Below are 19,080 nucleotides of genomic sequence, written 5' to 3' on the forward strand. Positions count from 1 at the left end.
GGAGAACCTCTTATTACTAAGAATGAACCGCATACCTCTCCTCAACCTCTTGTCCCTGAAGGTGAAAGCAAGTATGACCTGATAATCATGGGCAATAAGGTGATCCCTCTTGCCACCTTGAGAGGGACCCACGCATGTTCTGCTCGAAGGGAACCTATCATAGGCTCAACATTTGTAGTCACGTCCTTTTCGGGACAAGTTATTGATCCTCTTGTCTGGCGCATCTGAGGAGGCTTTGTTGTTTCGCAGGCCACAATGCCTTCCCCTGCACAACTCACAGGGCTCAATCATCGTAATGTTTCTGCAAACAACGGACGTGATCTTCTGAGAGCCACTTATCAACTTTTCAGTTGGGCTTCTCCCTTTGAGCTGATCATGTTCCCCTCTTCGGTGAAGAGGCTGATGGACAACCTTTTAGACTTCAAGGTTCAATGAAGGTGACTGAGATGGCTCGACAGGCTTGAGAGGTTGTCTTTAGAAGAGTTAGCTTCTATTAAGAAATATCCCTCTATTAGGCGTATACTTAAGTTCTTTCTTGGGCCTTTGAATGTCACCGATTCCACGGTGGCACACTTGGGTAACCTTAGAACCAACTTGCTCATGTGTCAGTTCGTTCACCAAGATTTCGATATTTTGCCTTCAGAAGTTCCTTCGATTGTTAAAGAAATCGCATGTTTTGAGAATGAGAATGACATGGCGATTCTTGAATGTAACATCAATGATTTGGATGGCTTGCTTGTTGTGGCCGTGAGGTAGGAAAAGACCCATTTTCTCCTTAGTTGGTACATGGGGAATATCCTCCTTTGGTCAGAAAGTTTGCCCTCCTTCAGGTGGTAGCTCGGAAGGATGGAATCAAATGGACGCAATAAGACCATTATAGGCTTAGTCTTGAGGCTTGAGTGAACACTCTCATTTATAAATCTTTGTACACCAATTCTTGGTATTGATAATGTTGATAATTATATGAGTTTTTGATATTATGAATGAAATGTCACTTTTTGCTTGGAGTGTTGTGCGACATGTATCACGCTCTTCTATCTTCTTCTGCTTTATTGCTTTCATCCTTTGTTAGTGTGAGACTAAAAGGAATATCTCACCCCTTGCTTTGCCTTGTGGCAACCTGCTGTGGCTTCAATGACCTCGAATGGGGGAGCAATTGCTTCCTCACCCTTGGTGTTTTTTTGGAGAGGGGCTCGTAATTCATGGTTCTCATGATTTGATGAGCCTGCTCGCTATAAATGCTCTAGTTTGGGGGAGCTTTAGTTTCGATTCAAGTGCATTGGTTTTGAGCTCGTCATAAGTCTCAGTCTCAGGGACAAACCCCTTTAAGTGCTTTGAAGCAATGCACATAACCTCTAATTGGCTTTGGAGGTTATGAACCTCGCTTCTCAGCTCTGCCATGGGGTCTTGTTCCTAGGAGCCAGAGGGATGACTCTTGTCTGACTATACTTCTTCAACAACCCCAGAGAAGTGTAGGACCTTCTTTTGGCTGCTGATGACCGCCTTATTCAAGGAGAATGGAACTTGGAGTACTTTCCTTGGTGGTTGGTATGCTAGTTCTGCTTCTGGGAGAGCGATGGGGAAATGTAGGACCTTTAGCTAGTCTGATGTATAGGTGACCCTTGGTGTCGGAAGGTTTACCTCCGGGTCTTCCTTAGGCTCGAGGGCCACTTCTAGCTCACCATTTTGTTTTGACCGAGTAGAAGTAGAGGGGGAAGATTTGTCTTTAAGAGAGGATACCATGACCTCAAAGAGCTGGTAAGGTATGCTTGGGTGAATAGGGGTCAAGGAGAGGATTTGCCATGTCTTTCCTCTTCTTTGAACATTTCCATGATCATTCGCCTTAGATCCTCAACATCATCATGAGACAAAGGTCCTGTCTCTCTCACAAGCTTCCAATCGTCATCCTTTGACTTTTTTGACGCTGAAAGTTCTGTGAAATTTCAGCACCTTGGGTTCCCGATGAGGAATAAAAGAGAAGCTGGTCAATAAAGCCCTGATATATAGTGAAATTCCTAGATAGTCTTAGAATTTCCCCAAAATGGGTGAAGATGTTCCTGAGGACTCCAAAAGGCCCCCTGCCATGTTTGGGTGAAATTCGACATTTCTTAGGTAGCACAAACAAATAAACAATTTGAGAAAATCAGTCCTTAAAACGGACCCTGTAACTGGAACTCTATTTTTAGTGCATCAAATGGTTATGGGACCATCGTCATTGGATTTGACACTATCAAAAACCCCTATGGGTCAGGTTTAAGCTTAATCGGGTGCTCCAAGACAAAGTTATGGGAAAAAGACTGAAAAAGTAGAGGCCGCACATAATTACTGTGTGCATCCCTGCATTGATTTTCACAATCACAAACAGGAACATAGAAGTCTCATATCTCCCTCATTATGACTCAGATCGTGCTCAAATTTTGTGAGCATGTTCGTCTCGTTAAGGCAAGCATTTTTATATATGGCATGCCTTGTGATGATACCTGAGCAAGGAGAAAACCTAAAGAGAAGTTGGCAATTCGTGAAGACAGATGCAGGAAAATCAGTAGTAGCATGACCCACTTGAGTGACTATATCACGACACTCGCATACCTGATCAAAGTGAAACCAATTGCATTGCGTGCGTAAGGTATGAGGCTACATCTGAACCAAACTTCACACATGATAAATTGCTGGATTTAGCATACGAAGGCATCAAATTTTCTGCAGATTCCAGCTACCGAAATTCAAGTTCCTGCCAAAAACCCAATATGGTAAAATCTTCGTTCGGGCACGAAATCAAGCTGCGTTTGTTGCAACGCGATTGTGATGGCATGCTTAGTGCAATTCAATAAATAAATCATGCAAATAAACCAAGAAATGAGTATACTATCGATCGAAAGTTTTCAAGATTCATACAAATTTCAAGTCGCATGATTGTGGCCTAAAAACACGTTATGTGGTTCAAATCTGTCGTCAGATCGAGCCCAACGAGAAAGTAATCATATTTTGGCCAAATGGCCGGAGCAACCCCGAATCATGCACATTCCAGGGCAATAATAGGGACTGTTTCAAAATTTCGAGTATTGTTGGGCACGAGCAAAATTGTAATTTTACACCCAGTTTTACATATTATTTTAATTCAAATAAATTTTAATTATCATCAATTAGATTAGATTTTAGGCATCCACCCATGTTTTGGGCCCAACTCTATAAATATCATGTTATACCTCATTGTAAAAGACCCTCATTTGATGAATGAAAATTTAGAGTTTGAGCATTGAGATTGTGAGTACATCCAAGAGATAGAGAGGAGAGAGAAGAAAAGTTCAGTACCCCTTGGTGAAAGTAACTTCTCTCCTCTCCTCTCTTCTCTCTCTTCTTTTTTCTCTCTCTCTCCTCTTCTTCTTCTCTCTATCTCTCTCTCCTCTCTCAACACGCACGACAGCAGGCTACCGCGGTACGTCTCTTTCTTTCCATTCTTTCCTCTTTCTCTCTGCTCTCTTTTCGCATTCATCCCTCCTTCTTCCTTAGTCGTTTCTTTCTTTCTTAATCTTCTTTCTCTCCCTTCCTTCCCCCTCTACTTGTTTCCCTTTCTCTCTCCTCTATTTCCCAATCTCTCTCCTTTCTTTTGCCCTATTCATTTCTCTCTCCTCTCCAAGCATGCACGACGGTGCCGTCACCAAGCACGATATCCTATTCTCTTAGAACGTGCACAGTGAGCCAAGCCTTAACCCGAGTGGGGGGTCGGGCCCCCGTCCAAGTTCCTCTTCCCTCATGTTGTGCATGGCGATGCTCATCGCTGCGCATAGCATTTCTTTCCCTTGTTCTCTGACAAAGACATTGAACCAGGCCCTTTCCCAAGTGGCGGGCTGGGTCTTGTCTTAGTCCCTTCTGACACACATGGTGATGTCAATCACCGTGTGTGTCTTGTCTTTTCTCTCCTATCTCTCTCCTCATGACATGGGCAGTAGTACCTATCACCATCCATGTTCACTTTCATTCTCTCTCTCCAGTCATGGACAGTAGAACCTATCACCGTCCATGTTCACTCTCGTCCTCTCTCTTCTCTTTGGATGGTAGACCCTATTGTCATCCATGTTCTTTCTATCTCTCTCTTGTCACAGACGGTGGAGCCTATCCTCGTCCATGTTTCTTCTCTTCTTCTCTCTTACTCCCTCTCTACAGTCATGGACGGCAAAACCCCATCATCGTTCATGCTTTTGTCTTTCTTCTCTCTCCACTATCATGAACGGTGGAACCCCCATCACCGTCCATGCTTCCTCCCCTTTCTCTCTCATCTATCATGGATAGTGGAACCCCATTGTTGCCCATGTCTCTCTTCTTTCTTACCTCACTTCTTTCTTCCCTCCTCTATCTCTTCTTTTTTCTCTCTTCTCTCTCTTCTTTCTCATCCATCTTTTCTCTCTCTTCTCTTTTCTCTTTTTTCTCTTCTCTTTTCTCTCTTCTTTTTCATCCCTCTTTTCTCTCTCTTCTCTTTTCTCTTTTTTCTCTTCTCTCTTCTCTCCTCTCTCTTTTCTTTTTTACCTCTTCTCTCTTTTCTTTTTCATCTCTCTTTTCTCTCTCTTCTCTTTTCTCATTTCTCTCTCTTCTCTTTTCTCTCTTCCCTCTTTTCCTTTTCTCCTCTTCTCTCACTTCTTTCTCATCTATCTTTTCTCTCTTTTATTTTCTCTTTTTTCTCTCTCCTCTTCTCTCCTCTCTCTTCTTTTTTCCCGCTTCTCTCACTTCATTCTCATCTCTCTTTTCTCTTTCTTCTCCTTTCTCTTTTCTGTCTCTTCTCTCTTCTTTCCTCTCTCTTCCTTTTTCCCTCTTCTCTCATTTCTGTCTCGTCTTCCTTTCTCTCTCTTCTCTCATTTCTCATCTCTCTTTATTTTTCTTCTTCCTCCCCTCTCTTCTTTCTTCTCTCCTCTCTCTCTTCTTTTTTCTTTCTTTCTATCTTTCACCTCTTTTCTTCTCGTCTTTTTGTACTCTTTTCTCCTCTTTTCCTTTCTTCTTCTTCTCTCTCCTCTGCTCTTCTTTTCTTCTCTTCTTCTTTCCTCTTTATTGTCTTCCTTTCTTCTTCTTTTCTCTTCTCTTCTCTTCTTCTTTCCTCTTTCTTGTCTTCCTTTCTTATTCTTCTCTCTTCTCTTCTCTTCTCTTCTTTTCTTCTTTCTTCTCTTCTCTTCTTTTTTCTTTTACCTTCTCTTCTCTTCTTCTTCTTCTTCTCTCTTCTATTCCTTTCTTCTCTTATTCTTCTCTCTCTCTTATGTCTTCTCTCTTAATCTTTCATCTTTTTCTCTCTTTCTTCTTTTCTCTTCTCTTATTCTTTTTCCTCTTCTTTCTCTTTCTTTCTTCTCTCTTAACTCTCCTTCCTATCTCATCTCTCTTCTTATTCTCTCGTCTTCTCTTTCCCTCTCATTTTCAGCTCTTCTTTCTTCTTCTCTCTCACTAATTCTTCATGTTCTTCCTCTCTTCTCTTTCTTCTCTTCCTTTCTTCTCTCCCTTCTTTCTTCCCCCCTCTTGTTTGACCAAGGAATAAGCTACGTTTTGCACTGTCATGGTACTCTCATCGTTGAGCAGTATTGCCATCGTGCCGGTCTGAGTTGCCATGCCCGTCTTGCTACCATGTCACGCTAGCCATCGTGCCAGGCTGGTTGGTGTTGGTCTTGTCGTCAAGTAGTATTGTCGTTGTGTCGGTCTGAGTTACAGTGCCCGTCTTGCTACCATGCCAAGTCAATCACCGTACTAGTCTAGCCACTGTGTCAGGATAACCACCCGATCAAATGTCTCTTCCTTTCTATTCTCTTTTCTCTATTCTATTTCTCTCTTCTCCTTTCAACACCCCAATCTTCATCCCATCATTCCTTTCCCTTCTTCCTCGAATGCGCACGCTTGTGTGCATTGCCTAAAGATAAGGTGGGGTCCCTCGGCCTACTTGTCTTGTAAATTGTGTGTGTGATTACGTAAACAGGAGAGTACAGGACAAGGGAGGCGATTTCAAACTAGTTGTAAGGCTGGGGAGCTTTCATTAGTGATCTAAGAGGGCGCCCACCGAGTCAGCCCGAGTGAGTCACGGACCCAGGTGAGGTGTGTCCCGCCTCACATTAAATTTCTCTCTTACCGGTTCGTGTACCTGCCCTTATTTTGTAATAAGGTTCCTAGGAGAGCGGTCTCAAGTCTCGGTTTCCCCTTGAAATCTGAGACACCTGCCACCAGGTCATCCCAGCCCAGGGGCGAGATCGAGGCATCTAACCACTTTAATCTCTTTGGGACAAGCCAGTCGATTAAGAAGTCAAAGCCATTTCCAATTTTGAGAGAAAATTTATTGAAGTTCGCAAACCAAACAAATGAAAGGAATGAAGGTGCTACTTTGGAAAAGGAAAGTAGATCATTCAACTTCAGAAGACCTACTAAAGTAGAACCCGTTCTACCCATTGTAAACCACAGTAGAACAAGAAACACATGGCATCATTCACTGCTGTGCCATATAGGTGCAAGAAGATGAACCTAGTTCATCTAAACCGTGGCCCCAAGGCCGTCATGAGCAAATGAAGGAGATATGGCCCCAAGGCCATCATGAGACAATTAGAATTGAGTCATGGCCCCAAGGCTGTCTCGTCCCACACTTGCCAAAAACACGGCCCCAAAGCCGTCAAGAGCCAATAATCACCCAATCTCTGAGGCAATCCCAAGTTCAATATGGAAATTTGAGCCTTTGCAACTTGGATTGCCAGATTGAGGTGTGAATAGAAGCAGGATTACCCCCATCGAAGAATCAGTTGGTTCTAAAGAACGCACTGATGTGATGGTAGTCAACGAGGACGACAATGGTCCTTATGATTTGATGGTGCGATTAAATGAAATCCCAAAAAATATATTGGATTTGCTCAAAGGGCTAGAAAACGCCGAGCCTATTGGGGTATCCTCATACCAAGAAGCCACTCTTCTCTCGACTCTCAATTTAAAGAAGAAGGAAAGAGGCCTCCACCACCTTCCAAACTCCAACACCTCCAAACCCCCCTATCTTCCTTGATAGTCAACCAAATATAGCTTCCCAAGCTATTTCCCCAGTGGTGACCCAAGAATACATTAAAAATATGATCAATAGAAGTATCTAAGGCTTACAGACTTTGAAGTCACAGGAAAACATTCACTATAAGAAGCCTTACCCGCATTTTGTTTATCAGATTCCTTTTCCCCTAGGTTACCAAAAAGGAAGATTGCATGTCTTTGATGGCACCGACTCACCTCAGTAGCATGTGGCACACTTTGTGCAGCATGTCAAGAGTCAACTTCCAACCTCAGACTGGTCCTTCAACAATTTGAAACTCTGGTTCGGCCTACCTTCAAGTGGTATGCATGTTTACCAGCAAATTCAATCCATTCTTGGGAAGAAATGGAACATTTGTTCTATAAACACTTTCACGAAGTCGAACAAGAAGTTCATGCCATAAAACTTCTCACAATGACCCAAGAAATGAATGAACCAGTAAATTAATACATCCAGATATGGAGGGATCTCGCGGTGTATCAAAGAAACCCCATGTCTGAAATTGATGCCGTGCAGATGTGTATAAGAAACATGAAAAATGAAATTTCCCTTCATGTTGAAGCTTCAGACCCCCTCACCTTCTCAAACATGATTTCGAAGGCAGTAAAAATGGAGAGCCTGCTCAAGCATCATGGTGGGACTCAGTCTCAAACCTCAGGGGGAGGTCAAGGGTGGAGTTTCATCAATAATAAGCATAACCCTTGTGTTGGCTAGCAAATCAACATGGTTGGGCCACACCCATTCTCCCTAACTCTCAACTAATGTCGCTCCTCTCAAGACATTAGACATCTCTCGGGGGATAATGTTGTTACGGGGTCAAGGGGAACTTCAATGACAGCAACTTCAGCTTCAGGGTTATAACAGGGTGCCTCCACCACAGAGCTTGTACCGGTCGGAACAAGCCATTATAATACTCCCTGAACTAAAGAGATCTGATCAAGTTAGGTTTGCCAATTACAGGAATTACTGTGCCTATCATCAAATGCTAATGTAGGGCCATGAGACTCAGTGCGCGAGTTTCAAAATATTTATACAAGAGTCTATAGCAGAAGAAGCATCATCCAGTTCAAACTTGTGAACCACTTAAATCAGAAATCTCTCTAAATGCTACAAAAACACCTTATACTTCTCACAACATGAAGGAAGAAGAGAGAGGTCAATCAAGAAGGTCTCAAAAGGCAAAGGAAACCATGGAAGCCTTATACATTGTAACGACCTCGCCCCCTGACCCCTACCGTACCCTACAGAAGGGTGACAGAGTGCAAGATCGTGACCAGAGATAGCGAACATCACTCGGACGGGAGTGGCTCAACGCATGTTAAAAATGCGGAATTAAAGCAAAAACTCATACATCAAGCACTATAAACTGAATAAATCAAAACCATTAAATTTTCATTCAAAATCCAAAACTCTTTACAATATGGTTCAAGGCTTACAAGCCTAACTTTACAGTACATCACACCAAAATAATAAAGTGGCCTCACAACCAGACACCTACTATGCAGATAGGGATCCTGGACAATTATGAAGCTTCAAATGTGTACTACCACCACTCTGCTGATCGACTCCCACAGTCAAGTGCTATCACTCTACATAGATGAAAGTAAGCAGAGTGAGCATAAGCCTAGTAAGTAGATCACAACCCTTGTATTCCCGTCTCTATGCAGATACATAATAACGTAGCCTACTGTTCATCAGAGATCATACTGGTATCACAGAGTGCATCAAAATATAAACACTAGCAATATAAAGTGAGCAAGGTTCAATTACCAGAGCATCGAATACTTTTTGAGATAGCAATTACATCGTTACTTATCACAGTTTCACTCTGACACTCATACAAAATATCTAATTCAGATAGGCAGAAAACAGAATTGTTTATTCCCGAAGTAACTTGGGAATCGATCAAGCTAAGCCAATCTTGTAACTTGGGACTTCTACCCTCATTCAAGAAGGAGGAAAATGACAAATGGAGATCCCATTTCGTAATTTCCTCACTCAAGCACACAATCCCTGGCTCACTTTGGGGTTTTCGATAAGCTGTGTCCTTGCAAACTATGACCCTCTCCTTACGCCTTCAGGCGAGAGGGCGTCATACTACCAATGGAGGACCCAATGCATAGTGCCCATGATAATTTGGGGGGCGCGCTCCCTGTTATTCACAGTCACTTCTCGAATCCACTTCTATCATAGGAGTCGAGGTACAGTAGACGCAACTACCAATGGGGGACCCATTGTGTAGTGCTCATATCACAGATATTAGTTTTCAGTATAGTAGAATTTCAAATCCGACTACAAATGGAGGACCCATAGCGTAGCAATTAGGGCACATATAACATTCTTAATATAACAAAATCACATATATTAATCAATCCCACCATATCACAGTATCATAATTTCAGTATCACAGTATCATATTTTCAATATCACCGTGTCTATTTTCAGTGTCATAGTGTCATATTTTTTTGCAATTTCAGATAGTGACATCCAGCAATAAACAGGGTCGTAATGCTTGATACATTTGGAATTCAAAAATAGTTATAAAATTTTAACTAGACAAGTGTATCTTTCAAATGGGGGTGATTTGAAAGCGTTTGGACCTCGTTGGCCCTTTCAAAAGGTCATTAGAAAAGAGGTGTCCCATCTGAAACCTGCTGTGCAGTTGGGACAGTGACATGTCCTACTTAACACCATTATAACTTTCAATCCATAAAACATTTTAAAGTGCTTCCAAAACAAAAATTCGAGTAAAAACATGTATATTTCAAAAAATGTCAGTTTGAGAACATTTGGACTTCATTTTGTCATTCAAGAGTTCGTTACAACCCAAGTAATGGTTCTGGATTTTATGAAATCTGTCCATGGTGACATATCTCCAAAAATAATTATATAACTCTCAATCTAGGAAGAAATTAGAAATGTGTTCAATATGTGATCTCAATCAAACTAATAAATATTTCAAATGGAAGTGGTTTAAAAGAAAATAGACACCATTTGGTCAATCAAAATTCATGACAACAGATACATAAATTTTGCATGTTTATTAAATTTGTCATTAGAGACCTATTTACACATTTGAAGCATAAATATTCATGCATAAAGAATTGAGTAAGATTCAAACATAAAAATTTTAGTAGACATAGATATCATTTCCAATGGTAGAGGTTTCAGGTCAATTGGACCTCATTTGATAGGTCAAAAGTAAATTACAAAAACATAGAACCTTCTAGGAAATTACAGCACAGTCACATCATCACTCAACATGACAATCAATTAGCTTCTAATTATGCTAATTCTTAACATAAGCCTTTCTCATTTTCCATTAGATACACAAAAACAAGTAATCACAGACTTTCTTTGAAAACAAGGAAGATTTGATACTCATTTTTGTCATGCAAAGGCAGCTAAATTGTTGGAATTTACAGTTCAACAGTGTGCATATGCAACCATTAATCATGCCACTACTTATGCAAATTGTCATGCTTGATTCATGTCCAATCCATGCTTAAGGACCTACAAGGTAGATGATTCACTTAACTTAGGTGCACTGTGTCGCCAAATCTTCTCCTGCAGTCTCCTTCAAGCTTCTAACCGGGCTCTTCAATGGTGAACAATAGCTAACAAAAGGGGCTCCAAGTTGAAAGGCTCTAAAGAGATAGAGAGGGTGAAGTGAATGGCATATGGGAGAAGGAGAGGCTTAACTACCCCCTTGGTGGGGAGGTGGCATGCAACTGGACAAGTGGCATGTGTGGCTGCATGCACTCAGTAGGTGGCATTCACTGTATATGCACGGCAGTGTTACACACGGTACTGCCATGCACAGTGGTGCCTCAAACGGTGTTGCTCCTCCCTCCGTTCACATGCGACATTCCTCCCTTCACACACGTGGCGTTGCCTCTCTCTTTGTTCACGCGTGGCGTTCCTCCCTTCATGCGCGTAGCATTGCCTCTCTCTCTTCTCCAAACGGTGTTGGTCCTCTCTGTTCACGCGTCGCATGCTTCATCTACACAATCAGACCCTTCCACCGGGCGTGTTGCCAGGGCGGAGAAAACTTGGTCCTTACATCATCACCCCCTTAAGAAAGATTTTTTCCTCAAAGTCGTTAACTTAGCTATTTAAACAAATGGGGGTATTTATCTCGGATCTCATCTTCTCGCTCCCAGGTTGATTCTTCTAACTTAGACCGGTCATCCTAATTTTCACTATGTAAGCTAGATATCCAACACATCTTTTTACCAATAAATGGGAAGCCCGAATAGTCAAAATAAAATGTAGAGGGGAAACATCCTTGATGCTAACAAAGTTCAACTCATGCTAGTTTGGGAATTTAAGGGTTACGGTCTTATCACTACAATTTACAGTAGCATAGTGTGTGGATAACCAATCCCTGCCCAAAATAACATCAAAGTCTTGGATATCTAACAATATTAAATCTATAGGTAGCACACACCCTTAAGAAAAACCTTACAGTGTTTATAAACAGTACAATTTTTTATAGATTCTCCCATAGGTGTGCATACTACCAATGGCCAATCAAGCTGTACAGGTTTAACATTCATATTGTATGCAAAATATGGTGCAACAAAAAGTGAGAGGAAACATGATCAAGATTCATAATTCTAACTTCTACATCACAAATCGAAAGCATACCTTTCGGAGAGGTAAAGCTTCCTTTCCTCCAGGTGCAACAACCTGTCCCTGGATTCCTAGCTTAGACTTGTTTTTTATTATTGGGCAATCCCTAATCAGGTGGCCTGACTTGCCACACTTGAAGCATGCTTTCGTCTTCAGCCAGCACTCGGAAGCCATGTGACCCTACTTTCCACAGGAGGCATAATGCACTAGCTGGTTCTGTTCGACGCCACCACATGAGGTCTTCAGAGTCTCGCCACTTCTCTGATCTCTTTTATCTTATGAATATCTTGAAGGTGGAGGTTTTACCTTCTACTTTTTCAACCTCATCACTGAGCAGCCTTCGACTTGGTGGCCATGTCTTCCATAACCATAACACTCTCCTGTTCTCTGACGGCACTCGGTCACGAGGTGGTTGTCCAGCCCGCAGTATGAGCGTGACGGGCACTGGTTCTCCTTCACATCCCCCAGGAAAATATTCTGGACCTTAATTGCACCGGTTGAGCCCTTACCCTAGAGGATTGTCGAACCTTTCTACCACCATTTCCAGATAGTGGGGTTTTATTCTACCTTCTATTATCAGTTGGAACTCGCCACAGTCTTTCACAGCTTGAGCCATGGCCCCTAAAGTCTTGAAAATTTTCTCGAGGTCCTCTGTATTCTCATTGCTGGAACCCTCATTATTGATACAGGTTCTCATCATGTTTGACCTACGATATAAGCACTCAATTGCTAATCTACCCAAAACTATTCTAAAGACACTTATAGACTCCCTAGGCCAAGAATCCTATCCTAACTGCTCTGATACCATAACTGTCATGACCCTACCCCCTGACCCCTACCGTACCTCGCCGTAGGGTGACAGAGTGCGAGATCATGACCAAAACTTGCGTACGTCACTTAGGTGGTAGTGGCATCAACACGTGTTTGGAGTGCGAACCACGAGAAATAAATAAAATCGCATCCATCAAGCACTGAAAACTGAATAATTAAAACCATTTACCTTTCATTCAACTCCCAAAAGTCTTTACAATATAGTTTAAGGCTTATAACCCTAACATTCATCTCATTCATTTAAACATTATAATGGCCTCACCAAAAACACCTACTAAGCAGGAAGGAAAAATCCTTGACAGGTCTGAACACTAAGCACCTGCTGTCAGCGATTTGCCGCTCGCCACTCACTGTTAGGCACTATCACTCTACATAGAAAATGAATAGAGTGTGCTATAAGCTCAGTAAGTAGATCACTTCCCTTGCATTCCCACCTAAATGTATAAACGTAAAAACATGCCCATGGTTCATCAAAAATCACATTTGCCTCACAGAGTAAGGTCACACATCAGAGTACATATAAATGCTATGTAAAGAGGGTAAGATTTAGTTAATGGAGTATTACTTGTTCTCAAGATGACATCTACCTTTATGCATATCACAGTTGCAGTAAGATGTTCATACAAAATATTGAATTCAGACAAGCAGAAAAAATTAAGTTACTCCCGAAGTAGAAGCCACATGGATTAGACTAAGCCATTCTTGAACTTGGGACTTCTACCCTCATTCAGGAAGGAAGAAAATGACAAGTGGGAGCGCCACTTCGTAATGCTCTCACTCACGCACATAATCCCAAGCACGCTTTAGGGTTTTCGATAAGCTGTGGCCTTGCAAGACACGACCTCCACCTTACTCCCTCAGGCAAGAGGGCATTACATTACCATTGGAGGACCCAATGCGTAGTGCCTATGACAATTGGGGGGCATGACCCTCCCAGTTATTTACAGTCACATCTCGACCCCACTCCTACCATAGGAGTCGAGGTATAGAGTATCCACTACCAATGAAGGACCCACTGCGTGGTGGCCAGAAATCACATATAACAGAATTCATATAACAGAATCAGAATATCCACTACCAATGGGGGACCCATTGCATAGCGGTTGGATATTAATGTTTATATATTAGAAAGTTCACTACCAATGGAGGACCCATTGCGTAGAGTTTATGACAGATATATCAATATTCATATAACGAAATCCTAGTGTCATATTCACAGTATTGCAATAGGATAGTATCAATATTACAGAATGACAGGGTCAATATCACAAAATGATAGTATCGATATAACATAATAACAATATCAGTATTACATAATGACAGTATTAATGTCACAAAATAACAATATCAGTATCCCCTTTTAACAACATCAGTATTACAGAATGACAGTGTTAATATCACATAACAACAATATCAATATCACCTTTTAGCAGCATCAGTATTACAGAATGACAGTGTTAATGTCATGTAATAACAATATAAGTATCACCTTTTAGCAGCATCAGTATTACAGAATGACAGTGTTAATGTCACAGAATAACAATATCAGTATCATCTTTTAGCAGCATCAGTATTATAGAATTACAGTGTTAATGTCACAAAATAACAATATCAGTATCGCCTTTTAGCAGAATCAATATTACATAATGACAGTGTTAATGTCACAGAATAACAATATCAGTATCGCCTTTTAGCAGCATCAGTATTACAGAATGACAATTTTAATATCACAGAATAACAATATCAGTATCGCCTTTTAGCAGCATCAGTATTACAGAATGACAGTGTTAATGTTACAGAACAACAATATCAGTATCGTCTTTTAGAAGTATTAGTATTACAAAATGAAAGTGTTAATGTCACAAAATAACAATATCAGTATCACCTTTTAACAACATCCGTATTGCAGAATGATAGTGGCAATATCACAAAATAACAATATCAGTATCATGTTATAATGGTATCACTATTTTATGATCACATTATCAGAGTCATAGAATCTCAGTGTCAAGGTCACATTTCCTGCAATTCCACACAGCGACATCCAATTAAAAATAGGGTCATAACTTTCAATTCGTTTCGAATTTAAAGATGGTGTCAACACCAATTTTACTTTAAACACAACTATCTTTCAAATGGGGGATTTTGAAGTAATTAGACCTCGTTTAGCCCCTGTTCTAGAAAATAGAGACATTCCATCAGAAATCTGTTATACAGTAGAAACAATGACATCTCTTTAAAAATTACTTCATAACTCTCAATCGAGACAAAACTTCAGAAAGTGTTTAACATGTGAATTTAAACTTACTCATGAACGTTCAAATGGCAATGGTTTGGAAGAAAATGGACCCCTTTTCGTTAGTCAAAATCTGTGGCAACAGAGGTATCAATTCTGAGTTTTATAGAAAGCTATCCACAGTGACATATTGTCACAAACAATCATATAACTCTTAAATTAAGGAGAATTTCGAAAAGTCCTAAGCATGTGATCTCAAGATTACTCCTAAATATTTCAAATGGCAGTGCTTTTAACGAAAACGGACTTCATTTGGTTGGTCAAAACCTGTGACATCAGAGACCCCAGTTCTGCATTTTTAATAAAATTGTCCACAGTGACACTACTGGCATGTTTTGAAGTATAACTTTACATACATAGAGAATCAAAACAAGATGTGAACATGAATATTGAAATAGACTAAAAAATCTTTCCAATGACAGTAGTTTGAAGTCAATTAGATCTCGTTTGTTAGGTCAAAAGTGGATTGCAAAAACATGAAATCTTCTTAGAAATTCACAGCACATTCACATTACCACATAATAAAATACCCAAATGGCCTTTACATATGAAAATTCTTAACATAAACCTCCCATTTTCAAATAGATACTTAAGAACACCAAATCACGTAATTTTCATGGAAAACAAGGAATATTTTATGTTCATTGTGATCAGGCAAAAGCAAGTTATATTGCTGAAAATTAACAGTGGCAGGAACCTCCATCACTTATACTACTATTCATCTCCATTTGCATGCTAGTTCATGATTAACTTACATTTAGGAAACTACAAGGCATTAATCCACTAACCTTAACAAAAAAAGTGCCCTCAAATCTTTCCATCCACAGTTTTCTTCTCCAAGCCTCAAGCCATAAGTGATTCATAAAAGTCCTAAGGGAAAGGCTCTAAGAGAGAGAGATGAGAGCTGGGGGTTAAATGACTTTTGAGAGTAGGGAAGGAGAGGTGGCAACAAGCCACCTCCAAGCGGCAAGAAGAAGGGGCTGATGTGGCAAGAAGGGGGTGACACTTAGAGAGGGAACGAAAAAAGGAAAAACGAGGGAAAAAAGGTAGTCCCTCAAGGACCACCTTACTCCAACAATCTGGTGGTCTAATCATAATACCCACAGCGGTACATGCACGACATTAGCTTATCTTCGTACAACTCTACTCCTTACATTCACGGCGATGTCCCTTGTTTACTCGTGGAGTTGTGTTCTCCCTGTCGCACTCTCTTCTGCCGTCACTAGCTCTTCACTATAGCCACGTGCTTCTCCTTCCTATTGTCCCACGCTCTCCTTCCTATCACCGTGAGCTCTCCTTCCTATCGCCTCGCACTCCTTCCTATCGTCATGCTCTCTTCACCATCGCCGCACACTTGTCTTCTCTTCTCTCTCTTCACTGCCTTGCGCACTCTATCATGCGCCTTCCACTGTAGCGCGCTCCCTTTCCTTCCCTCATTTTCCTATCGTGCAAACTATTTGGCCAAGAAAATCTAGGTCGTTAAAGACATGAAATGCGAAGTAAAAACATCCTTGAGGCCCACAAGGTTTAACTCAAGCAGGTTTGGGTGTCTAAGGGTTACAGTCTTATCATGACAATTTACTGTAGCATGGTGTGTGGACAACCAGTCCATGCCCTAAATAACATCAAAGTCTTAGATGTCTAACAATATCAAAGCTATAGGCAGCACACACCCTTCAAGTAAAACCCCACAGTGTGTGTAAACAATATCAGTTTCTATAAATTCCCCCATAGGTGTGCATACTACCAATGTCAAGCCAAGAAGTGAAGGTCTAATATTTATGTAGCATGCCAAGTGAGGTGTAACAAAAGGTTGTGTGGATCCAGGATCAACCAGAATTTTGGCTTCCATGCCACAAGTTGAGAGCGTACCTCGGATTACAGAGGCAGATGCGTTGGCTTCTTGTTTTGTGAGGGCAAATACCCGACCTTGAGTCTTCGGTCGGTTTTCAGGTCCCTTCACTGGGCAATCTCTAATCTGGTGGCAAGATTCGCCACATCTAAAGCACGCCCCTATCCTTCTTCGAAACTTAGCCGCCAAATGATTGTCCTTCCCACAATGTGGGCATGTCAAGCGCCTGTTCTCCCTTACATCGCCAGGCAAGTTCCTTTGAATCTTCTTACCCCTCTGGTTATCTCTTCCTCTGAAGTTCCTCCTTAGTGGTAGTCGAGCCTTTCTCCTCAAGTTTCCAAACTAGGCTTGTCCCATCTTCCTGTTCCCCCAACCTAGGACTCGTGACAATCCCTCTCAATCTTTAAGGCAAAAATCTACCAAAGGGGAGAAGGTTTTGAGATTTGTTGATATCACCCTCCTCCTTCTTTCTGGTCTGAGGCCTCTCTCAAATTTGTTCACTTTTCGCGCCTCAGTATTAATGATGTGTGGCACATACCTTAATAGCTCAGCAAACTTAGCTACATATTGTTTCATAGATAAATTTCCCTATTACCACACAATAAACTCTACTTTTCTTTTTCGTACAGAGTCCAGGAAATACTTCTCATTGAATGCTTCTAAAAAATTTCTCCTACTCACTTATGCCCCTATTTCTTGCCATGATTGCTTCACTGAGCCCCACCAGTGCTCAACATCTCCTTCTAACATGAAGGTCCCCAGCCTGACCTTCTATTCATCTGTACAATGTAACACCTCAAATATTGGCTCGTGCCCTCGGCATCTTCAACCTAAGACACAAGCACTCAATTACTAATATACCCAAAACTATTCTAAGGACACTTCTAAATCTTCTTAGGCTAAGAATCCTATCCTGGCTACTTTAATACCATAACTGTCATGACCCCACCCCCTGACCCCTACCATACCCTACTAGAGGGTGATAGAGTGCAGGATCGTGACCAGATATCATGAATGTCACTCAAGCGGGAGTGGCTCAATGCATGTTAGAAATGCAGAATCAAAGCAAATCATGAAAATTAAATAAAATTCATACATCAAGCACTATAAACTGAATAAATTAAAACCATTAAATTTTCATTCAAAATCCAAAATTCCTTACGATATGGTTCAAGGCTTACAAGCTTGACATTACAGTACATCACAATAAAACAACATGGTGGCCTCACCACCAGACACCTAATATGCAGATAGGCAACCTTGACAGGTCTGAAGCTTCAAATGTCTGCCACCACCACTCTGTTGCTACATAGATGAAAGTAAGTAAAGTGAGCTACAAGCTCAGTAAGTAGATTGATCGGATGCCTAGATCTTGCCCCCCGTATCTAGATGATCGGGTGACACGTGTCTCGGGTTCGAAAGACCTGAGACTGCTCTCTTGAGAACCTTGTTTACAAAACACGAGCAGGTGCCCATATGGTGAGAGAGGAATTTTAAACGTGAGGTGGGGACCAACCTCACCTAGGTCCGTGACTTACACTGGTTGACTCATGTTGGTGCCCTCTTAGATCACGATGGAACTTCAGGTGGTTTGGAATCACCTCCCTTGACCTGCAATCTCCGTGTTTTCTGCAAAACATTGACATGGTTAATTTGCAAGATAAGTCGGCCAATGGACCCACCCTTGTCTTGAGGCGTACATGCACAGATGTGCATATAAGATGGTAGAGAAGATGAGAAGTTAAGCTGATGAAGAAGAGGGTTTGAATAAGGAGGAGAAAAGAAAAGAGGACTTGACAAGGGAACAAGACTAGCATGATAGCTGGAACAGTATAGTGACCGACTCGGAGTGGTAGCAAGACGGGCACGGTAACTCAAACCGGCACGATCGCAATACTACTCGACACTGAGGCCGATATGACCATCCTAATCAGGTGTGACAGCAAGATGGGCATGGTACTCTAGACCAGCATGATAGTAATACTGCTCGAAAACCAGACCGCCATGACAGTAATAGACTGAGTCTATCCTTTAGTAAAGTAAGAATGGAAGCAGAAAGAAGAAAATAAGAGAGCAGAGAGAATATGCGAGACGAAGGAGTAGGAAGGTCCCAACGGCGTTAGGCATCCCCGTCCATAGCCACGGAGTAATAGTGTCATGGCCCCTAGACGGCGTTGGACAGTGCTGCTCATGGAGGAAGGGTAAGCAAAGAACTACAAACGGTGTTGGCTCCTAGAAGGCAGCACGACCCTTCACGGGTGGCGATAGGTATCGCCGTCTACGATGTGGAGAGACAACAACAACCCCTCACCAGCAACCATAGGTATTGTCGTCTGCGATACGGTAAGGCAACAACGACTCTTCACGGGCGACACTAGGTATCATCGTCTGCGATAGGCACAGAGCGCACAAGTGAGGCCTACGGATGGTGTTACGTAT

Source organism: Amborella trichopoda, chromosome 1 (genome assembly GCF_054954075.1).
Source record: "Amborella trichopoda isolate Santa Cruz 75 chromosome 1, AtrichopodaSantaCruz75HAP2 v2.0, whole genome shotgun sequence".
Taxonomy (NCBI): domain Eukaryota; kingdom Viridiplantae; phylum Streptophyta; class Magnoliopsida; order Amborellales; family Amborellaceae; genus Amborella; species Amborella trichopoda.